Source organism: Oryctolagus cuniculus, chromosome 8 (genome assembly GCF_964237555.1).
Source record: "Oryctolagus cuniculus chromosome 8, mOryCun1.1, whole genome shotgun sequence".
Classification (NCBI taxonomy): domain Eukaryota; kingdom Metazoa; phylum Chordata; class Mammalia; order Lagomorpha; family Leporidae; genus Oryctolagus; species Oryctolagus cuniculus.
Genome location: NC_091439.1, coordinates 1,923,444 through 1,948,475, shown reverse-complemented (window position 1 = coordinate 1,948,475; position 25,032 = coordinate 1,923,444). Strand labels below are relative to the sequence as shown.

General features: G+C 50.5%; 1 long non-coding RNA gene across 1 annotated transcript; it reads right to left on the bottom strand.

Annotated features, from left to right (window-relative positions):
* Positions 1-19,692: 19,692 nt before the first annotated feature.
* On the bottom strand, positions 19,693-23,081 carry LOC138843465 (uncharacterized). Its single transcript, XR_011378160.1, has 2 exons — positions 20,785-23,081; positions 19,693-20,318 (listed from the first exon to the last, which is right to left on the bottom strand). It is a non-coding gene; the product is annotated as an uncharacterized lncRNA (long non-coding RNA).
* Positions 23,082-25,032: the final 1,951 nt, after the last annotated feature.

Sequence of the window (25,032 nt, the reverse complement as noted above, 5' to 3'; positions counted from 1 at the left end):
CCGTGCGGGCTGGAGAGAGGTAGCAGGACCAGGGAGAAAAGCCAGGCTCACGGCGGGAGGGCACGCCCCTCACTCAGCTCCACTTCCCTCTACAAATGCTTTCCTCACTCCATGGAAAACGGATACTCAAGCACAGAGGACAGGAAAGAGTATAAATACAAGGGGGCCGGGCGGCGCCAGGCGGGAGGAATGCACAGAGGATGGATAGAGCCGGCGTGAGGAGGCGCTCACTCCGTGGGAGGCGCTCACTCCGTGGGAGGCGCATGCTCAGAGGCCAGCTCCTCTACCCACCAAGCTTCTCATGCCTTCATCACTCTCGGGTTCTTCACCTGCCAAGACGTGTCCCAGCCTGCATGGGGCTGTCCAAAATGCTGGCCACTGCAGTGGCGTCCCCAAGGGCTGCCCTCTGAGCCACACCTGACTCTCTCCCGTTCTCTTCTTTAAACAGCAGATGTCCCCATGTAGAGTAATTCTTAGCGTCTCAGCAGCTCCAGCAACTATGAAGTTACAAGGCTGTAAAATGTGTGTGTGGGTTCAGGTACATCTATTTGTTACACTGTATTAAATGCACAGAATCCTCCAAATCTACAGGCAATGAGATTCAACATGGATACATGAGTATACAAGTAAGGATGTCACTTCTTAGGAGCTCCTGTCCATTTTATATACAGATGAAAGGAAGAATGTATGCTCAATGGAGACCCGAACCTACTGAACATAGATTTATCTCAAAATACTCCAGCAGATCCATCCCTGGAGAACAAGAAGTCATCTACCCAGCTGTGAACCATGGCTCTTCCCTGGGGGAGGGTGATTGTAGGTGGGGGTAGGGGGGACTGACGCTTCTGCTTCCAAACCTGCTGCTTTGGTTGGAGACCCGGGTGGCTGTGTTGTGGGTTGGTCCCTGGTTAGACCTGGCCAGCTTCTTGTCTCCATTCAAGGAGGAGATGTAGGGTAAAGGTGAGTGGAGAATCCAGGTTAGTTAAAGTGGAAGCATCCCTGGAATGAGTGTAGGCAGGAGAGAGAGAGAGAGAGAGAGGGAGAGGGAGAGGGAGAGGGAGAGGGAGAGGGAGAGGGAGAGGGAGAGGGAGAGGGAGAGGGAGAGGGAGAGGGAGAGAGAGAGAGAGAGAGAGAAGATGCAAATAGCAACATTTAGGGCTGTCCTCTAATATGATCTGGGGCCATAGGGAGTGCTATCTGGGGAGAGGCTAAATTGAATATTCAAAGGGGGTGGGGCTTCACCTCTCTGGAAATCTTGGGGGCTGGTGCTGTGGCACAGTAGGCAATGCCGGCATCCCGTATCTAAGCACCAATTCAAGTCCCAGCTGCTCCATTCCCTTTCTGCCTCCCTGCTAATGTGCCTTGGGAAGCAGCAGGTGATGGCCCAACACTTGGGCCCCTGTCACTCAGTGGGAGACCCAGACGGAGTTCCAGGCTCCTGGCTTTGGTATGAACCAGCCATGGCCATTGCAGGCAATTTGGGGAGTGAACCAGATGATGGAAATCTTGGAATTGTCATGGTGTCAGGAACATAATGGGAGCAGGAGTGTCAGTCACGGCCATTTTATTAAAATGACTTAAAGGTCCTTGCAGGGAACAGCCAGCAGCTGCATTGGGTATTGTTAGCCATTGTGTATTGTGTATTGTTAGCCATTGTGTATCGTTAGCCATTGTGTATTGTTAGCCATTGTGTATTGTACATTGTTAGTGTAAGTTTTTAAGCAACAAAACGCTGGCAGCTCCGATCTGCACGGAAGGAGGTGATGTTTCCTCGGTTTGCGTGGGGCCATGGACAGGCTCTGGCCATCCTCAGCTTCCTCCCTGCCCATACCAGCTCCACGGTGAGCCTGGATGATATAGAGAGGAGGTATGACCAGCTGAGAGCACCAGCTTTCTTTCTTTCTTTTTTTTTCTTTCTTTCTTTCTTTTTTTTTTTTTTTTGACAGGCAGAGTGGACAGTGAGAGAGAGAAAAAGAGAGAAAGGTCTTCCTTTTCCGTTGGTTCACCCTCCAATGGCTGCCGCGGCTGGCACGCTGTGGCTGGCGCACCGCGCTGATCCGAAACCAGGAGCCAGGCCCAAGAGGAGGCATGACTAGCCGTGAGCACCAGCTTTCAAGGAGAGAAGGCCCTTGGCCAAGGGTTGAGGTTCGGGGAATCTTTCTAGAGATCTGTTCATATCGGCTGAAGTGGGTCTTTTGCAGGCCTCCTGTCTCCCCCTAGCCATTGTCCGTAAAAGGCAATGCCTCTGCTTGCACTCCCATCTTAAAAGCCTGCTTCCAGGCCGGTACCGCGGCTCACTAGGCTAATCCTCTGCCTTGCGGCGCTGGCACACCGGGTTCTAGTCCCGGTCAGGGCGCCAGATTCTGTCCCGGTTGCCCCTCTTCCAGGCCAGCTCTCTGCTGTGGCCAGGGAGTGCAGTGGAGGATGGCCCAAGTCCTTGGGCCCTGCACCCCATGGGAGACCAGGATAAGTACCTGGCTCCTGGCTTCGGATCAGCACGGTGCGCCGGCCGTGGCGGCCATTGGGGGGTGAACCAACGGCAAAAGGAAGACCTTTCTCTCTGTCTCTCTCACTGTCTACTCTGCCTGAAAAAAAAAAAAAAAAAAAAAAAAAAAAAAAAAAAGCCTGCTTCCAAAGCCAGGTTACTCTGCAGAAATGACTTATACCCCCACACATCCGCATGTGTGCTGGTGCTCAGCGTGTCATTTCCCTAAGCACCCCTGTCCACACCCGCTGCTCCTCCAGGGAACAGCACGCTGGTTCTCTGGCTGGACATCTTTCATCAGCCGGGCAGGCCCCAGTCCGGTTCCCTCGGCTCCACCTGTCTTCCCAAGGGTCCCTTGGCCAGTGGAAGAGAGCCAGCTTGGCCTCAGTGGTAGAATGCAGGGCCTTCACATGGGCTGTGGGGGCCCAGGATGACCCCATGCTATCCAGCAACACAGCCCTGTAGGGCTCATCGGACAGAACACGTTAGAACCTTCTTGTTGAGCTCAACGAATGAAGTGGCTGACCAGCAGGTAGCCATGCATCCCGGCCTCAGCTCTTGTCTTTTTTTTTTTTTTTAGGGGGGGGGGGTGAGTTCTCATCGGAAAGAACAGCTTCAATCAGCTCTAAAAGAAAAGCCAAGGAGGTGTGCCCAGAGCTTGGAGGCAAAGAGGCAGGAGAATGTCGAAGTAATTAAACTGCTGTTGCTCTTCTGATTTACAAATTGGAGTCCGGGGTGGGCCTGGCTCCCTGCATTCCTCCCTCCGCAGCCTGATTAAGGAATCCAGGCAACCAGCTAGGGCCCCCAGATGCGTCTAAGCTCCCTGATCTGCAGGGTGATTCACATGGCAGCCTCCCTAATAAAGCATGAGGTGAAGCTACCCGGGCACATCTGTTCTATGCCGGCAAATCCTGGAAATGTAGGCAAGGCAGAGGCCACCCTGGCCCGAAGGAACCCGCCATATTTCTGTGGGTGGATTCAAGGCTTCAGGGGTGGCCCCGATGGCTCAGTGTTCAGGGCACAGCTGGGTTTCCATGCAGAATTAATAGTGAAATGGTTTCATTCGTTTCCTAAGCAAATGCTCATGGAGTTGTCCACTGTGCACCAAGCACTGGTTGGGCCCAAGGGCATGGGGGATGAGAGAGCTGTGCAAATGGGTTAATTACTAGCAGGTGGCAGGTGCCACCTTGGAGGTGGTCGCTGCTGGCTGCAGGAGCTAGAGAAAGGGCATGACCGTCTCTAGCCAGGAAGGGATGCAGGAATGAGAGGATGGCCCCCACAGCAGAGCAGCCTTGAGAGATGGAGACAGCGCAACACTGTCACGGGCTGCTCCCATGAACCCCTAGCCTGGCGTGGTGCCAGTGCACACGCACTTCTCCCAGCTGCCCATGGGGCTGGAGCCGTCTTGTGCCCTTCCTGACGATGTCACTGGCCAGCACTTCAGACTCTGTCCCAGACTCCTCAGGGGCTATAGGAACCATTCTGCTTCACTCAATGAGGATGGGGCCAATCTGAAGACACGGAAGGGATGCCCAGCGTGGCCTGGGCACGAGGCGCACCTCCGCACCTCCACGGGGTGCCTCAAGCTGGGAGCCACCTCTCCTGTCCTGAACAACTTCTGCTGGCTAATTGTGGTTCCTTCCTAAATGGAGATGGTGATTTATTCAAACCTCTTCGGCTCCAATGTAAAAAAGAAGTTGCTCATCAGCCACCGTGGAAGAAGGACTCAATATCTGTTGATTAAAATTATGAATCAAAGGGGCCGGTGCTGTGGCGCAGCAAGTAAAGCCAACCCCTGCAGTGCTGGCATCCCATATGGGCACTAGTTTGAGTCTCGGCTGCTCCACTTCTGATCCAGCTCTCTGCTATGGCCTGGGAAAGCAGTGGAAGATGGCCTGGGTCGTTGGGCCCCGATACCCATGTGGGAGACCCGGAAGAAGCTCCTGGCTCTTGGCTTCAGATCGGCACAGCTCTGGTCATTGCGGCCACCTGGAGAGTGAACCATCAGATGGAAGACCTCTCTCTCTGTCTCTACCTCTCTCTGTAACTCTGTCTTTCAAATAAATAAAATAAATCTTTTTTTAAAAAATAAAATAAAATTATGTGTCATGAAAATAAGATCATGGCTTACAATTCAGAGGGGTGCACATTTCCCTGGGAACTGTCACCTCTTTCTCTCTCTTTCCCTTTCTCTCTCTCTCTCACACATACACACACACACACACACACACACACACTATCATATGTACACACAGGACCGTCCAGATGTTGGACTATGTACAGTGACTTTCAACTCACTCTGGGAAGGCACACAGATAAAACTCCTGACCCACTTTCTCCCTGGGAGCCACTGAATTCTGGATGGCACCATCTGTGTCTTTCCTGCCAGGGAAGGCGAGGCATCCCCATCCTAACTCAGTGCATCAAGTGCCAAGCCTCAGCTGAGTGTCGGAGAATCAGGTCCCCCCGCATGTCGCGTGTCTCTCCCCTGGGAGGGGGCTGGCTGGGAGTCCTTGGATACAGACCCGGCAGGACCCTGTGGAGCCACGGGTAACCGTGGGGAGGAAACGGCCGCCAGACAAGGGGACCTCCCGTAGCCACTGCCAAGTGCAGGTGGGTTTGAGGGACTGGACCTGCTCAGCCTGAGCTGGTGGAGCCCCAGCTGAGGTCTAGCCTGGAGGAGGAGGTCTGGGTCAGGGGGATGGACCGAGACCCCTGAGCGGGTTCCCGGACTGTCTGCAGAACAGGGAGGAAGCCCACAGCACCATGGGGCTTCTCTGGCCCGCCCCTGACCTTTGACCCTGAAGTCCTGGGGATTCCTAGAAGTGGCCTGGGGTCAGCCCCCCTGTGGCTCCCTTTGTAATTGCAGGCTGGGCCATTTCCAAATACCTCCATTCTGATTCGCACCCCTTTTACACAAATGCCTCCTTAGGTTACTTTTATTGAAAACCTACCAAACTGGTACAGAAGAAGCTAAAGAATTGCATAATTTTGTTCAGTTATAGATGTATAGATTTGAAAGCCTGAGAGAAAGGGCTGATTGATTTTCTAGGGAAAATGGAAGTGACCACAACTGATCACGGAGATGAACAGCTTGAACAAATCAATTACCAAAGGAGAAATTTGATTTTTTTTTTTAAGAACAAAAAACTCTTGTAAGGAAAAATCAAAGCCAAAGAATTTCACAAAATAATTCTGTCTAATGCATAAGTAACATGTCTTAGGTACTATTTTAAATTGCTCTAGATCATAGTGGGGAAAAAAGATCACTTCCAAATTACTCTTACAAATTTAGAATAGCGTTAATAATAAGACCTGACAAATAAAGCACACAATAAACCTGCAGGCTGATTTCACTGATGAATATCAGTGCATATATCCTGAATGAAATATTAGCATGAAAGAATCAGGCAAGAGATTAAAAGAATAATTCACTGTGACTAAACGGTGATTACTCTAAGAATGCAAGGATAGTTCGACTCTGTTAACATAATTGTCCATATAATTGGATCAAAAGCACTTTAGCTCTATTAATATAATTGTCCATATAATTGGATCAAAGGACAACCTATCTAACTGCTGAAAAAGCTTTTGAAAAAAAAAATCAACACTTTTCTGGACTTAAAAAGTTTTAGACATACACACTTCCTCTTGACGATAAGAACTTCATTCAACTCAAATCAGTTTCATACGCTAAATGGAAAACATAACAGAAGGATCCATATTCATGTCAGAAACTAAATAGCATTCACATTTGCTACCATCACATAATATTATTTTAGGTACTATTCAATGCAACATAAAATGAGAGTATACATAGGAAAGAGAGAGAGAAATTTTACGTTGCTTATTGATGATGTAATTAAATAAAATCAGCTGAGAATCTGCTCTGGAAGATAAACTAATTCAAAGATAACATAAAAAATCTGCAGTTGAGAACTGTAGTGGACAAAGAGGTCTTATTTAATAGTACTCCAAAAGCAAACTCACCCAAGGAGAGATTTACCAAAGGCACCAAATCCATGAGCTACAAGGGAACCAAACACCACGTGTGAAATTAGAGGCACAAGAAGAAATGGATAAACTCAGTTTTCTCTGTGGAAGACAGCCTGGTGAAGGCAGCATTTGCCTCTGAATCATTCTGTAACTGTAAAGTTCTCACCCCAAGTACACCGACTTTTGATCAAGCTAGGATTGATTAAGTGTGGTAAATCAAACACATTGTAAGAAATGCCAGAAAAATTCTACAGAAAACAAAAGCTGTGAAGGGCTATGAATGGATATCAGATGCTGGTATCAACACGAGACAAGGTGACGGCGGTCAACACAGAACGGTACTGGATCCAGAATCAGTGCATCGGGGAAGCAGAGAAGGGGACCCAAAGATATTCTCAAATACACTTAGAACTGTACACTGTGTGTGATGAATATGGCTTGTAATTAGTTCAGGAAAGATGGATTGCTCAGTAAATTTTGTTGATAGCGTACCCATCCCACAGACATTAAAGTTGGAACTTTACCTTAAGTTATATATTAATCAACAGCTTAAGCCTAAAATATAGAACCCTAGAGGCACCAAAGAAACAGAACACGAGATGGGATTTTAAGCGAATAATCTCAATTTCACAAAGCCATCAGAAAAAAAGACATATCTACAATTATGATTTTTCATGATAAATTTTGCTACATCGGTTTCAAATTTTTCTCAGGGACAAAAGTGCTGTAAAAACCACTTCGGTTCAACATAGTCCTGGGAATCTAGATAAAGCAACTCATCAAGAGGAAGTCACGCAAATCAGAGAAGAGAAAGTAAAATTCCTTTTTTTAAAAATATTTATTTATTTATTTATTTGAAAGGCAGAGTTACAGAGAGAGGTAGAGGCAGAGAGAGAGAGAGAGAGAGAGAGGTCTTCCATCTGCTGGTTCATTCCCTAAATGGCTGCAATAGCCATGGCTGTGCCGATCAGAAGCCAGGAGCCAAGAGCTTCTTCCAGGTCTTCCACATGGGTGCAGTGGCCCAAGGATTTGGGCCATCTTCTACTGCTTTCCCAGGCCATAACAGAGAGCTGGGTCAGAAGTGGAGCAGCCAGGACTCGAACGGGTGCCCATATGGGATGCTGGCACTGCAGGCAGAAACTTTACCTGCTATGCCACAGCGCTGTCCCCAAGAAAGTAAAATTCTTACTCTTTGCAGACAACATGATTTTGTATACAGAAAACCCTAAAGACCATCAAAAAAAAAAAAAAAAAAAAAAAAACCTGTCCAAGTGAACAAATGCATTCAATAAAGTTGCAGGATACAAAAATCAATATTATTTCTATATGCTCATAGTGAACTATCTGAAAAGGCAATCATGAAAACACTCTTATTTACAATAGTAATAATAATAATATTTACAATAGTAATAATTATAATAATAATAAAAGCCTAGGTACAAGTTTAACCAAATTTGTGAAAGATCTCTACACTGGAAACTATAAAAAATTGAAAGAAATTGAAGAAGAGACAAATATATGGAAAAATACCCATGTTCATAGATTGGAAGAATTAATATTGTTAAAATATTCATACTAACCAAAGCAATCTACAGATTCAATATAATCCCTCTCAAAATACCAGCAACCTGTTTCACAATAATAGAAAAAAAATGTAAAATTTGTACTGTGTAGCCAAAACATTTTAGAGCAAAAAGAACAAAACTGGAGGCGTCACCCCGCCTACCATCAAAATACACTACAAGGCTACGGAACCAAAAGAGCACCGTATTTGTATAGACACGGACACACAGACCCGTGGGACAGAATGCAGAGCCCGGAAGTGAGCCCCAGGATCCACAGCAAACTGACGTTGGACGATAAGGCCAGGTGCACCTGCTGTGATGGCTTGGACAGAACGTGGCTCTCCAGACTCGTGAAGGCAACAGCAGATGGGTTACAGGTGGGGACCTGAGCTAACCATGGCGTCTCAGAAGTGGGCCTGGTGGGAGGTCCCTACAATAGTGGGGGCTCGCCCTCGTCAGCAGGTCTTGTGAGAGGGTTGACTGGAGAAGCCGAGTGAGCGTCCTGCCTCAGCACCCAGCCCACCACTGCCAGGCTTGGCCTGCTGGGTGTTGAGCTGTGAACTCGGTACCGTAAGGCAAAACAAACCTTTTGTTTCCCAGGAAGTCCTCTTAGGTGTACTCATTAAAGGAAGGAAAAGCTGACCCATATGTGGTCCTGGGGGAATCTCCTTGGTAAGAGGTGCTAGAATTGTCTATCCACTTCCCAAAGGATGAAACCAGACCCCTGTTTCTCACCACGTACAAAAATCAAAGCCAAATGGATTAGCAACTTAAATATGTAAGACATAAAGCTGTGAGTAATTTGGCGACAACACAGGGAAAACAAGAGGTTGCTCTCGACTAAACCTTTTTGGATCACATCTCAACCAAGCACAAACCACAGAAGCAAAAAGACACGAATGGGAGTGTGTCAGACCGAAAAGCTTCCGAGCAGACAGGAAGCCGTGGGTAAGGAGACATTCTGTGGAGTGGGAGAAAATATTTGAAAACTAGATGTCTGATAAGGGGCTAAGATCCAGGGGAGACAGGCGACTCCAGCAACTCAGCAACCAAAAACAAATCATAGGATTGCAAAAGGGCAAAAGACCTCAATCGACGTCTCTCCAAAGGAATCAAATAGCCAGCAAATACCCGAAAAAGTGCTCCACATCACTAATCCTGGGGGCAGCGCGAATCAAAACCACATTGAAATATCCCTCGCTTCAGTTAGAATGGACAGGGGGCCGGCGCCGCGGCTCACTAGGCTAATCCTCCGCCTAGCGGCGCCGGCACACCGGGTTCTAGTCCCGGTCGGGGCGCCGGATTCTATCCCGGTTGCCCCTCTTCCAGGCCAGCCCTCTGCTGTGGCCAGGGAGTGCAGTGGAGGATGGCCCAGGTGCTTGGGCCCTGCACCCCATGGGAGACCAGGAGAAGCACCTGGCTCCTGGCTCCTGCCATCGGATCAGCGCGGTGCGCCGGCCGCAGCGCGCCGGCCGCGGCGGCCATTGGAGGGTGAACCAACAGCAAAGGAAGACCTTTCTCTCTGTCTCTCTCTCTCACTGTCCACTCTGCCTGTCAAAAAAAAAAAAAAAAAAGAATGGACAGGGTCAAAATCACAGGTCTCAGGTGTGGTGAGTGCCTAGAGCAAACAGAATGCTTCCCCTCTGTTAGTGGCATGCAGATGAGGGCAGCCACCATGCAAAACAGTAGGAAGTCTCCTCCATACATCACAGAGAACCGCCCGCATCCCACTGCCAGGAATCCTCCTAAAGAAAATGAAATCCATATGTCAAAGAGACATCGGCAGTCCCGTGTCGGCCGGAGCACTGCTCACGGTAGCCACCATGTCCGTCTGTCTCTGCGCCATCATTGGCAGACAAATGAGTCAGGACAACGTGGTTATACATACACAATGGAATACCACTTAGGCATTTAGAAGGATGAAATACTGTCATTGGTGCCAACAGGGATGACCCGAGGGGACATTACGTGAAATAAGTCAGGACTAGAAAAGACAAATACCCTGTGATCTCACGCACGTGTGAGTTGACCTACAGAGTTGGTTGACCTACAACCTACAGAGTTGACCTCCTAGAAGTAGGCAGTTTAATGGTAGTTACCATAGGCTGGGGAGGGTGGTCAGGAGGGAGGAAAGCAAACAGATTGGTGGACAGATACGGAGTGACCATGAGATAGGAGTAAGCTTGGATCATCCGCGTCACAGTACGGTGAGTATAGTTAATGATGCGTATTTCCAAATGGCTAGAAGAGAGGATTGTGAACATTCTCATCACAAAGAAAGCCGCGTATTCAAGATAATAGAGGTGTTAACCACTCAGCTACACCGTGGACAGTTGTATCAGAATATCATAGTGTGCTCCATAAGGATGCACAACTAGTACATGTCGATTAAAAATGAACTAAAAATCAAAAGGAAAAATGGCAACATAAAACATTTGCATCATTTATCCAAACAAGTCTATGAAGAACTCTTACAAATCAGTGAGAAAAATACCAAAAACTCAATATAAAAATGAGAAGTCATGAGCAATCCTGTATTTCCTAAACGTATTTTAAGATCCCTCACTTCAGGCCGGCACCACGGCTCAATAGGCTAATCCTCCACCTTGCGGTGCCAGCACACCGGGTTCTAGTCCCGGTTGGGGCGCCGGATTCTGTCCCGGTTGCCCCTCTTCCAGGCCAGCTCTCTGCTGTGGCCCGGGAGTGCAGTGGAGGATGGCCCAAGTGCTTGGGCCCTGCACCCCATGGGAGACCAGGATAAGTACCTGGCTCCTGGCTTTGGATCAGCGTGATGCACCGGCTGGATTGCGCCGGCCGCGGCGGCCATTGGAGGGTGAACCAACGGCAAAAGGAAGACCTTTCTCTCTGTCTCTCTCTCTCTCACTGTCCACTCTGCCTGTCAAAAATAAAAAAAAAAAATCCCTCATTTCCAATAAAGACATTATAATACAACCTCAGTAATGTACAAATTTTTCCAAGCCATTTTATTGGGAACAAATAAAATAAGTAATAAAATGATCTGAAAGGTTATGAGAAATCAATTCTTTTCTCACGCTGTAGGCTGTTAAAATTAGTACAATATTTTGAGGGGAATCTTCATGTTTAAGGCCAAAATGTATATATCTTTTGATCGAATGATTCCATTGCTAAGAATATTTTGTAAATTAATTTGCTTATATGTGACCAATGTGTATATAGGGTTATTAATTGCAGCTCTTGTTGTAATTAGGAAAAGAGTGGGAAAAAAAGTTTCAATGTCCATCAAGGGGAAATGGTGAAATACTTTATGGTCCATACTTGAAATGGAATAATATGCAGTATGAAAAAATAAGGCAGCTTTATATGTACTTGTACTTAAAAAACTTCAAGATACATTTTAGTTTAAAAAAGCAAGATAATTCCTTTTCAACATTGTACTAGAAGTCCTAGCTGATGCAATAAGACAAGAAGAAAAAGATATAAAAGATATACAGATGGGGAAAAGAAAGAAAAATCTGTCTTTGTTCACAAATGACATGATTATCTCTTAGAAAATCAAAGAATCGACAAAGAACCTCCTGAAACTATCAAGTGAGGATAGCAAAGTTTTAAGAAAGCAAAGTCACAGAACAAAGTCAACTATTTTCCTATATACCAATAACAAGCAAGTGAAATTTGAAATTAAAAACACAATACCAGGGCCAGTGCTGTGATGTAGCAGGTAAAGCCCCCGCCTGCAGTGTGGGCATTCCATATGGGCGCCAGTTCGCGTCCTGGCTGCTCCACTTCCAATCCAGCTCTTTGCTGTGGCCTGGGAAAACAGTAGAAGATGGCCCAGGTCCTTGGGCCCCTGCACCCATGTGGGAGACCTGGAAGAGGCTCCTGGCTCCTGGCTTCAGATTGGTGGAGCTCCAGCCATTGTAGCCACCTGGGGAATGAACCAGCAGACGTAAGACCCCTCCCTCTCTCTCTCTCTCTCTCTCTCTGTAATTCTGACTTTCAAATAAATAAAGTCTTTAAAAAAAAACACAATACTATTCACACCAGCATCCAAAAAACTGCAACATATATATATATATATATATATATATATATACTTGAATATATATAGATGAAGAAAACTATAAAATTCTGATTAAAAAATAAAAGAACTAAATAAATATATTTCATGTCTGTAGCTAGGAAGACTCAATTAATCAAGATGTCAGTTCTTCCCAACTTGATCTATAGATATCTTGACATCCTAAATCCAAAATCTACCAAGTTGTTGTGTGGCTATAGGCAGATTCTGATGTATATATGGAGAAGCAAAGACCCATACAAGAAAACCCAGTTCTGTAGGAGAAAAACCAAAGAGGGGAGACTCACAGTTTCCAAGTGCAAGTTTTGTTTATCTAAGGTGAACTCCAATTCCTACAGTAGAGCTGCAGTAGTCACTTTAGTGTGATGCTGGCAAAAGAATAAGAAAACAGATAAATGGATCTGAATGGAGAGCCCCCAAACGCACCCACATCAACCTAGTCCCTAGTCTTTGCCACAGAGAGGAGGCAAGCCAGTGGAGAAGAGTCTTTTCAACAAACAGTGCTTGAACAACTGAATCGAGACACAAAAGAAAAATTAACTCAACATGGATCAGAGACTTAGACATAAAAGCAGTACTAAATGTCCCAGAGAGTAATGAGAGAAAGACGCTTAGATAACGTGACTACATCATCTAAGAAAGAGTGGATTAGCTGAACTTCGTTCAAATCCAAACCTTCTGCTCCACAAGAGACAAGGTGAAGAAAAGGAGATGGCAAGACCCTGACCGGGAAGCAACACCGGCAAAGGCACGTGTGTGATGAAGGCTTATTGTCCGGACTACGCAAAGAACCTTGAAAGTCAACGATAAGAAAACCAACCACCCAAATGAAAAGTGTGTAGTAAATCAGAGTGAGCTGGGAGGAACACTGCAGAGTGGGGAGACGAGAGTTCACTATCTCCTGCTAGGAGTTGTAGGAGCAAATAGAAGAAAGACCCTCTTACAGTAACGGTAGAAATGTTGATTGCCCGGATTTGATCACTACCCGCTGTGTATACGCCATGAAATGTTACACTGTAGCATAAATATGTACAATCATTGTTAATGAAAACTTCTTAAATGGATTCAAAGAATTTAACACCTCATTGGGAAAAAATATCCCAATGGCCAATAAACATTTGGAAAGAGACTCCACATGTGTCATGGAAAATGCAAATTAAAACAATGGGATATGAGAGACCTGCACACCTTGTCTGCTGGAACAGCCCGAAGCCATAACCTTGACACCACAACTGAGTGCTGATGAGGAAGTGGATCTCAGGAACTCTCGTTCATTACTGGTGGGAACGCAAAACGGCACAGCCACTTTGGAAAACGACTGGGCAGTCCCTAAGGCAATTAAAGTCCTTTCACTGCACAAGGGCAGCCGTGCTCCCTGTGCCCAAAGGAATCAAGAACAGACCCGCCCCCTGTGACCTGCACCCCGCTCCATTCATAATTGCAACCAAGAGGTCCTCCAGTACATGCACACGGCCGAATAAACTGTGATACAGCCAAACAATGGAATCCTATACTAAAAAGAAATGAACTACCAAGCCCTGGAAACCCATGGAGAAAAACACGTATTACAAAATGAAGGACACCACTCTATAAGGAAACCCACTGGCAAAGTCTACTTACGGTGTAATTCCAACCATATGACACTCTGGAAAAGGAAAACCGAGGTGACAGCACACAGAAGAAAAACAGTGAATAGCAGATTCTGGAGGTGGAGGGAGGGGCACAGAGGACTCACAGGGCAGTGAAAATATTCTCCATAGAGTGCATGACAGATGTAAGACATAATGGTAGATATATATCATTATATATACATATACACCAATGTCCAATCTTAACCAAGAGGGAACTCTGATGCGATCTCCGGGATTTGAGTGACAGTGATGCCAATGCAGGGACATTTCTAGTGCCACAGGTACCACCAGGCAGGTGTGTTCGTCATGAGCAAGCTGTGCACACGTGGGGGCCAGCATCTACACCTTCCTCTCCATTCTACAGCAAATTTCAATTGCTCTAGAAAGACGCAGTTAAAACAAACAAGAATGGAAGTGTAGGGGTGCTGCCCATTCATTTATAGAAAGGAAATCAGAATAAATGTGCATGAGTCCTCCTGGCACCGAGAGAGAATTGCTCTGAGAACACACACCAGGGCACCTGCTACGCTCATGGCTTCCCACATAGTATTTGCTACTCATTTTAAAAAATTTTTATGTGTGTATTTGAGAGGCAGACAGAGAGTTGGTATCTGCTGTTTCACTCTCCAAATCCTGACCACAGCTGGGGTTGCTCTGGGCTATTGCCAGGAGCCAGGAACTCAATTCATGTTTCCCAGTTGAGTGGCAGGGACCCCATCGCTGGAGCCATCACCACTGGCTCCCAGGGTCTGCACCGGCAGGAAGCTGGAGGCAGGACGGGAGCCAGGAATTGATCCAGATAATCAACGTAGGGCACAGGCATCTAAATGGCAAGGCCAAGTGCCCGCCCCCTTTCTCCACCCTTTGAATACCGTGCCACACACACGTCTTCTTTATTCAAAGTGCCCATGCCCTCACTCCTTGTGTGACATCTGCCGTGTGCTGGGGTCAGCCCTGTGGGTCCACATTCACCTCCACAGGCTCCATTGCAGGTCCCCCGGGTCCCTCCCTCCCTCTGCTGGATCAGCAGCCCCTTTCTGGCCTGTTTCCTGAGGCTGTGGCACCTCCCATCCTGAATGTAAACGCTGCAGCACGCACACCTGTTGCAGTGGTCCTGGGAATCCATGTGTGGCCACTTGCGCCCTCTCAATGTGATTGTTTTGAGAGGTGGGAGGGGTAGGTCATGAGGGGGGCTCCTGGATGGGTTCTGCACTCTTATGTGTGAGGCCTGCAGGAGCTTGCCTGCTTGCTCATTCACGTCTGGACACAGACAGGATGTCACCTGTGCAGAAAGACCCTCACCAGACACGGAATGTGCTGGCGCCTTGATCTTGCACGCCCCAGACCTGTGAACAATACATCCCTGCTCTTCACAAACTACGCAGCCTAAGGTCTTTTGGTACAAGAGCAGGAATGGCCCAAGACACGGGTCACTCACATCGCTGCAGCCCCACACACAATGCCTTAGGAGGCATAGGCGCTCAACAGAAAAGGGGAGACAGGTGCTTTGCTTCTACCGCCTTGCATCATGTCACTCACCCGACAGTCTCCAGGGGCCTGGGACAAACACAGACCCTTCAGGAACTCCAGGTCACTCCTCACGCCCAGCAGAGGCCACGTGCCGCCCCCACCACAAACTCCTAAGATCCTTCCCAGAGCCCATCTCACCGACACTCAGGAGCCGGGTTCCCCATCCTACAAGAACGGAAGTCACTCTTTCCCGCTGGGTTTCCCCCGAGCAGCCCAGGCACAGCACGCATCCAGCCTTGAGGACACAAGGGGACTCTGCACGCCTAGCAATAGAGCCAGCCCTGGCCAACTGGAAGCGAGACCATGAAGACCCCGGCCTGCCGGAGTTCCCTGAGGATGCACACGTTTGCCTGACTTGCTCACTGCCTCCCTCAACCCCAAACAGGGCTACCAAAAAGACCAGGCAAGAGCCGGATGACACACAGCACAGAGGTATCAGGGGGAGAACAGCAGAGCTGCACACCCATCCCGGCCAGGGCAGGCTGGGGGATGCTGCCCGCCCCGCTCCGTCTCGCCAGCCCCGTCCTGCCGGGGGAGGGGGAGGGTTAAGTCATTCATTTTGGGGGTGGATTCCTTTGCCTTTCTTCCCTGCCCCTCTTTTGATCTCTTTTGCTGCAGTACCACCGTTAACAAAAAATAGAGCATGTTGCAGACAAAGAGGGCTCCATGCCTCTTCCTGCAAGGAGGCTTTGAAGGAAAGGGAAGTGAGCAGAATAAAGACAGGGAGCGGAGGGAGGGGCTGAGGAGGGGCCCAGGGGAGGGGGCAGGCTTTGATCTCGGACCAGCCTCCGCCTTGGAGCTTCCTTTGTTTCACTGTTGGGGTAAGGGGGTCTCCTGGGGGGCTGGGGCCCAGAGGGGCACTGTCTGGAGCAGGGAGCTCCCCTCCTGCACACCCTGCCTCCTCCCCCCACCCACTGGCTCATGTCATCTCACACAGCCACACACACATGCACAGTCGTAGCCACAAACACCCACACACACCCATGACACTCACACACACACGCACAGTCGTATCCACAAACACCCACACACACACCCATGACACACACACACACGCACAGTCGTAGCCACAAACACCCACACACAGCTGTGACGCTCACACACAGTCACACACACATGCACAGCTGTATCCACAAACACCCACACACACCCATGACACTCACACATACACACGCACAGTCGTAGCCACAAACACCCACACACACCCATGACACTCACATGTACACATGCACAGTCATATCCACAAACACCCACACACACACCCATGACACACACACACACGCACAGTCATATCCACAAACACCCACATACACAGCCGTGACGCTCACATAGTCACACACAACACTCACACACAGTCGCATGGGCTCCCTTTATCATAACATGCCATACATACTCACATCAACAGTGACACACACACAGCCACACATGCTCACACACTCATACACACAGCCATAGCTTCCTGCCTTAACACAGTCATACCTTCCTGCCTTAACACAGTCATACATGCTAACCCTCCCATATATGTTCACACATTCTTGTATACACACAGTCACACACACCATCATGACATTATACATACTCACACAATCTCACACACAGTCATACATGTCAATCTTGTCACCTATATTCACACACACACCATCATACACACCATCACACATTCACACACCATCATACACACTCACATAGTCTTACACAGTCATACATGTCAACCCTGTCATCTATGTTCACACATACACCATCATACATACCATCACACACATTCACACACCATCATACACACTCACACAGTCTCACACAGTCATACCTGCTAACCCTGTCATATATGCTAGAAACACTCATATACAGTCACATACATCATCATTCATGTACACACCATCATACACACTCACATAGTCTCACACAGTCATACTTAACCCTGTCATCTATATTCACAGACACACCATCATACATACCATCACACACATTCACACACCATCATACACACTCACATAGTCTCACACAGTCATACTTAACCCTGTCATCTATGTTCACACACACACCATCATACATACCATCACACACATTCACACACCATCATACACACTCACAGTCTCACGCAGTCATACTTAACCCTGTCATCTATGTTCACACACACACCATCATACATACCATCACACACATTCACACACCATCATACACACTCACAGTCTCACGCAGTCATCCCTGCTAACCCTGTCACATATGCTCACACACACACCATCGTACACACCATCACACACTGTCTCATACACACTCACATAATCTCACACACAGTCATACCTGTCAACCTTGTCATCTGTGTTCACACACACACCATCATACACACCATCACACACATTCACACACCATCATACACACTCACATAGTCTCACAGTCATACTTAACCCTGTCATCTATGTTCACACACACCATCATACACACACAATCTCACACACAGTCATACCTGCTAACCCTGTCATATATGCTCTCACACTGTCAGTCACACCCACTCATACATACAGTCACACAGGCTCACAGTTCTTGTACGCAGTCATGCATACTTATAGTCTCTCACACACACACACACACTCACATATGTAAACCCACATATTTAAATTATCTCACATGCAGTCACGCACATGCGCACACACAATATCTCATACAGAATCACACACGCTCACACTGTCTCACACACCATCATTCACATGTTCATATGCCTTCATATACAGAGACACACACTCACACTGTCCCACACAGTCATATACCCACACTGTGCCCCCTACAGAGAGAGGCACACTCCATAGCACTGCACACACACACAAAACACTCACACCACGTCGCGCATACATGCCTCCAGAGGGGCACATCACACACACATGTGCACACATACACTGTGTCACACATGCACACACACTAAGCACCTCACGCACACACCACATGAAGGTCAGTCCTTGATGAGACTGTTTTTGCAGAAGCATCAGTAGTTGCTTCTGGAATTCTCTCTCATGCACTTTCCCTCCCAGACTTCCAGCACGGCCCTCCCCTACACCCTGGTCCCACCGGCCGCTGGGACCCTCCACCTTTGATTGGATCAAAGTCCCAGCCTGGCTCTGGACCTCTCCGCTCCTCTCCCCACATGCCTGCCCTCTGCTGGCTGCACTAATCCCGGTGAAGCCTGAGGCACCAGTGGCCAGCAGCAGTGGGCTGGTGGGGTCTAAGCGCACGTGTGAGGGGGCTGGTTGCCCAGGCAGGCACTGTGGTCGCGCTGCCCCAGCCGTCAGAGGCAGGATGCGGCAGGGACACGGGGGTGTGAGTGCTTCGGATCCGACTCCTTGGGAGTTTCCAGACTCCTGCCGCAGGGACCCCAACGCCCTGGCACAGAAGGGTCTGTGCTGTGCTGTAGGCCAGCTGCCCCATGGAGACTTCTATGTGTCTCAGCTGGTCCCCAGCTCCAGAAAGGAGAGAAATTCCCTCCACCCCCAGCATTCCAGGAAGCAAGATTTTCCCTGCAAAGGACCTCATTTCCGGGCAAGGCCAGGCACACTGACTGCTTTGGCCCCTGCCCTGGGCCCCGACTCTGTTCTCAGCATATGGGGCACAGTGGCATCTGACAATACCAACCCGCATCCTGGCTACAACCCTGAGGGCCCAGCCCCAAATTCAACCAGTGGGCTCCTGTGCTCAGGGGCTGTGGTCCGGACTCAGCTCTCAGTGGCCCCTGGAAGTCTGGGCATCCCTCCCCCTCCTGCTCTTTGTCCTGATTCTACAGCTGTGAATGTCACCCTGGTGCTTCCGCTCAGCTCCGACCCTCAGGCTGTCTCGGGCGTAGGAAACAGAGCAGAAAGGACAAGGGCGCGAGCTTTGCCCACCCTCCCCACCCTCACTAGCCCTTGGCAAGTCCTTGAGTGCTGACTCCAGTTCTGCTTGCTGGGAACCCGGGCTGTGCCTACAGAACTCATAGACCCCTCCCTGGTGCAGCAGGCACCACTTACCATCCGCGCTCTGGGGAATCCATCCTCTGATCGGCTCAGGAGCTAACCCTGGGATCCTGCACCCCAAACCAAACCCTCTCCCAGGGATCTCAGCGTTGTCGTCACACCCTGTAGTCCGGCCTCCTGGATGTCACTTCAGGACGTAGCCAGGACGGGGCTGGCATCGTGGCACAGGGGGTTAAGCCGGAGCCTGCAATGCCCGTGTCCCGGATGCCCCTCTTGCTATCCCGCTCCCTGTTAATGCACCTGGGCAAGCAGAAGAAGGTGGCCCAAGTGCTCAGGCCCCTGCCACTTATGTAGGAGACCCAGATGGAGTTCCAGGCTCCTGGCTTCATCCTGGCCCGGCCCTGGATGTTGCAACCATTGGGGGAGTGAATTATTGGATGGAAGAGCTCTCTCTTTGCCTCTCTCTCTCTCTCTCTCTCTCTCTACCTTTCAAATAAACAAATAAATCTTTTTTTTAAAAAAAATGCATCCAGGAAAGCACCACGGCCCCTGAGTCTCCACCACCTTGCTCCTAAGCATTAGCCGCAGACTGGTCCCCAAGGCACCCGAGCTCCCTGCTGGGCTGCAGCTACAGGAACACGAGGGAGTGGTCCCACCAAAGGGAAGCACCTTGTGTCACTCACGGCGCTCGGCGTCAAAATCGAAGCCTTCCCAATGGCCTACAAGACCCCACAGGCTCTGCCTTCAGCCCCCACTCAGACCCGCCTCCTGCTTTCTCCCTGGTCCCCGTCACGCTGCCCACAGCAGCCTATGTCAGGTCCCGGAACGGACCTCACACCCCTCTGGCATCGAGTCCTTTGCCCCTGCTGCACCCTCCCGTGGGAAAGCCCTCTCTGCAGGCCCACTCCCTGGGGGCTCACACACCCTGCACCTGCTCCCAGATTTCGCCCGATGCCCCTGCATCAGCCAGACCTCCCCAGGACCCTGAGTGCACTCTCAGTTACCCACGCGGTCCTTGTCGCCATTGCTTACTTATTCATCCATTGTCTGCCTCGCTCTGCTCGAACCGACCCCTCTGAGGCATCCTCCAGTCCATTCTGTCCACAGAGGCACCTGCAGAGTCAAGAGCAGTACCCAGCGCCGAGTTAGCACATACCACGCCTTTGTCCAGTGAATGAACGAACGAATGAGTGGGTGATGTTTATTTATTTATTTAAAGGATTTGTTTTTCTTTATTTGAAAGGCACAGCAACAGAGACAGAGCTGGAGAGACACAGAGGGAGGTTTTTCCCATCTGCTAGTTTATGCCCCAAATAGCCAAGGACTGGACCAGGCTGCAGCCAGGAGCCAGGAGCTCCATCCGGGTCTCCCATGGATTACAGGGGTCCAAGTACTTGAGCCATCATTGGCTGCCTTCATGGGTGCGTTAGCAGGGAGCTGGTTTGGAAACAAAATATCCAGGACTCAACCAAGCACACCAATACAGGATGCTGGCATCCCAGGCAGTGGTGTAACCGGCTTGTGCCACAACACCAGCCCCTGGGTGATATTTACGAAACACGGACTGCACATCACTCACCGAGAAAGCACCTTGCATGTGCTGAGCCCGCCAGGCTTCCCCCTGACTGCGTGAGGTAGACGCCACGGCAGGAGAGCCGTGTGACCTGCTGGGCAGATTCAATGAGGCAAAGATGCAGTTACACGGCTCATGGTAAATTCTCCATAAATGGTGACAATGACGAGTAGGAGCAGCGTCACCCGGGAATCCACACCCACACGGGGCAGGGTGTCGGCGGATCCCCCTGAGGGGGGGCTCATGAGCCTGTGGGACAGTGTGAGGGGAGTGTGTTTCCCCTGTGTGCCCTGGCCCCAGACCGTGAGGCACCCCTACTCCCGCGGCCCCAAGCTCCCGATCCATGCAACAAAGGCAATGATTCTGCAATGTTTGAGCCGCCTCTTCCGGCTCTGTCCTTTTGCTTCCCCAGATCAGAGGCCCCAGAACACGCAATCACCCCGCACCCACATGGTGGCCGGCCCAGCGGGTGGGGTGACAGAGGGGCTAAGGCCGCCTCGCTCCTTCCCCCATGTGCACCGCTGCTGACCGGCAGGGGTGCGCTGCTGCTTCCCCGGAGGCCGCCCACGTGCTGGACTCCCCCAAAGTGCTGACTCCTGCGAGTCTCTCTCTGCTCATTTCCTATGCATTGAACTTCAAACACCGGAGAGACACCCAGGCAGCCGATAGGGCAGGATTGGCCATTGTGTTCCCCCTCACTCCTTTTCCCCTCCATCTCCCCGCAGACAGGATTATGAGTTGCACCTATTAATTCGTGTCCGGAAGCAGCAAGCCAATCTCTCCCCCTTCTTGCAGGTTTATGGGCCCCTGTGCTGCACCGATGGCTCGTGTGAGGCGAGCCAGCCTTCGCTCTCACCCAGCGGGGTCTGGGCCAAGGTGCCCTGAGGAGCACCCAGGCCCCCCCTCCAGGGGGTGGGTAGGCGGGGGAGGGCAAGGTGTGTGTGGCAGCCTCCTGCAGGTGTCCCCTGCAAGCCTCCCCCCTGAATCCGCTCCTCCAGAGCAAACAAAGCCACCCAAATAAAATTAGCCCAGGGGACTCCTCTGTGCCTTCATCGGCTTCATAAGCTGATAAAGATGCAGCCCGCAAGCAGGTGCATTAAGCGCTCTTGAGTGCAGAGCCAGGGGGCCCTGGGCTCTACTGGGACAGCCCAGGAATGGGGGATGGGAGGCTTACTCCCAGACCTAATGTCCCGCAGGACGCTCGAAAGTCAAGTCAGAGTTCCAAGAGGGAAGAAGAAGAGACACGGGGCTCAGACGACACAAAATCTCACAGATGTTTCCCCAACCACCAAGGCTTCCCCTGTGACTACAAAGAGTGATGCACGCAGGGTGGGGAGGAAGCAAGAGATTAGAGGGAGGAGCGGCACTAAGGACTCTCGGGGATGCCCAGCGTGCCTGGGACGCCAAGGGAGGGCATCTCTCGGCGTGTGACCCGGCTGCGACACGCTCAGCGTGTGACACCGTCTTGGTGTGACATGATTAGATTTGTGTTCTTAAAAGATGGCAAACATTGCAAGAAGGAGGAGGAGAATGGAACAGTGGTGGGAAGTTGTGCAAGACCGAAGACTTGAGAAAAACCCACAAGGAGGGTGTGGTCCTTTCTCTTGCAGGCCTTGTGGTAGGGAGGGGAGGAGGCATCCAAGGTCACCCCCTACAGTAAACAAGGAGAGCAGGTGCTCGTCCCCCCAGCCTGCACTTGCAGCCGCTCCCTGAAGGACCTCTCGCAGGGAGAAGGAAGGCAAAGCCTCGGTTCACTGGGCATTTCTGCAGGGGCCTGAGCCCGAGGAGCGGCCCCGCTAGTATAAAGGCGGGAGAGGTGTGTCAGCACCGCAAGACAGGGGCGCTGGTCGCCGGGGCTTCCCATGGGTCGAGGCTACACACACACTTCATCTGCTGCCCCTCCACTCCAGATGCACAACCCTGCGCCTCCTCCTCCACCCCTCCACTTCCTTAATCACACGAGTGTGTGTGTTTGTGTGTGTGCACGCATACACATGTGCACACAATCGGCCTTCAAAAAGTTCATGGGAAATGCATCTTATGAGAAAACTATGTGTGATTTCAAACATTTCCTTGCAGCCCAATAAGCTTATCTTTTAATTGCCTTTTCTCCAGGAACTCTTTGAAGCGTCCTTGCTGCGTGTGTACAGACAAAGGGGCTTCACAGAGCGAGTGGAAAATTATCTTTCAATTCCATTTTTCCACGAACTTTTTGAGGCTTCCTCAAACACACACACACACACACACACACACATCTGTCTCACTAATACATGTAACTAATTGTATCATAGCAGCAGCGTAGGAGGGTCTGAGTGTGGGCATCAGTTAGTTCACAGAACAGTCTCAAGAAGTGGGAGACCCCCTGCCCCCGCCCCCCTCATCATCTCCGTCATTGACATCAATGGGCTGGCACTGTGTGTGTGTGTATGTGTGTGTGTGCATGCGTGTGCAGCACCCAGTCTGGGGCCGTCTGCAACATGCACTCCACTCCAAATACCTCATCTGCCTCTGCTCCCTGGAAGTGCCACTCTGCCCGCTGGGGTTGTCTCTGGCCTCGCCCCTCTCCTCCTCTGTCTCTGCCCCCTCTGCTTCTATACACACTGCTGTTTCTCAGGCTGCTTCTCCCTTCATGCCTTCCAGGTCTTCCCCTCTCCGGGGCTGCCTCTCCCAATCCTGCCAGCATCCCGTGTTCCATGGGTTGCCCCCAGATGTTCAGTGAAAGTTGTGACTGATGAGTGTGCCCTGCAGAAGGGCTCAGAGGCCTCCCTGATGGACCTGGGTGGGATTCAGCAAACACCAGGGCATGCACTCATGTGCTGAGTGGGGCAGGAGGAGGCTGGGAGAAGTGGGAGGAGGCACGCAGACGACAGGACAGAGGCCCCAGCAGCAAGGACAGCTCCTGGGGTCCCTGGAACCGCATGCTCATGGGGCACAGATGTCCAGAGATGGAGTCAGCCAGGTGGCAGAGGGAGGGCTCCAGTGACAGCAGGACAGGGCCTGCTGCTCCAGTGTCACCGAGCAGATGGGGAGAGCACAGGGTCAGGTGGAGAGCTGGCCCAGGTGTCAGGCGGAGTTGACAGGCACAGGCAGAGGAGGGGGCAGGGCTGGCTGACTGCTCAGACCCAGGGTGGGGAAAATGCACCTGTGGGTGCCACACTGATTCTCACCGTGGGTGAGCCGGGCGCGTCGGCTGAGCTGAGCCGTTACCCTGCCCTGTGCCCTCTGCCGCTCCAGATCCAGCAAGGGCAGACTGGGTCATCTTGGCCATGTGACACGGGAAACCTCGGCAGCCTGCCATCCTGGGGACGGAAGTGTTCCATTCCAGCTGCTACAGGCATGGGGCAGCAGGGGGAGGGGCCTCAGAGGGGAGGAGAGAGCAGTGCCCGAGACGGGGAGCCCCGGAGAGCTGGGAAGCCAGTGCTCTGCTGTAGGACCCAGCAGCTGCTCAGCCCTGGGGGAGAGACTGAACCCCTATTCACGTGTCCCTAAAGCCACAGCTTCCACCCTCAGCCCCAGGTCTCCTTAGGCTGGCTAACAGAATTCACCGAATGGAGCGATTGCTCAGCCAGCTGACCCTAGATCCTAATCCCAGGACTCAACGGCATCGTTTGATTCCCCAGTAAGTGAAAACCCCAATGATCCGTACTGTCCAGAGGGGGTCTGTGTAGGGGAATTCCAGGCCTGGAGCAGAAAGTAGCTACTGGGCCGGTGCCGTGGCTCACTAGGCTAATCCTCCGCCTGCAGCGCCGGCACACCAGGCCACTGGGGGGTGAACCAGCGGAAGAGGAAGACCTTTCTCTGTCTCTCTCTCTCTCATTGTCCACTCTGCTTGTCAAAAATAAAAAAAATAAATAAATAAAATAAAAGAAAGTAGCTACCACCTGCAGGGAATGTCCCCGCGCCTCCCCCTCCCCGAGGGACATGGCTAGGAAAGTGTTTCATTTTTAATTATTTTGTATTTATTTGGAAGACAGGGTTATGGAGACAGAGAAGAGAGAGAGAGAGAGAGAGAGAGAGAGAGAGAGAGAGAGAGAGAGAGAGGTCTTTCATTCCCTGGTTCACTGCAATGGCCGGAACTATGCCGATCTGAAGCCAGGAGCCAGGAGCTTCTTCCAGGTCTCCCACGTGGGTGCAGGGGCCCAAGGACTTGGACCATCTTCTACTGCTTTCCCAGACCATAGCAGAGAGCTGGATCAGAAGTGGAGCAACCAGGTCTCGAACCGGCACCCATATGGGATGGCAGCACTTCAGGCC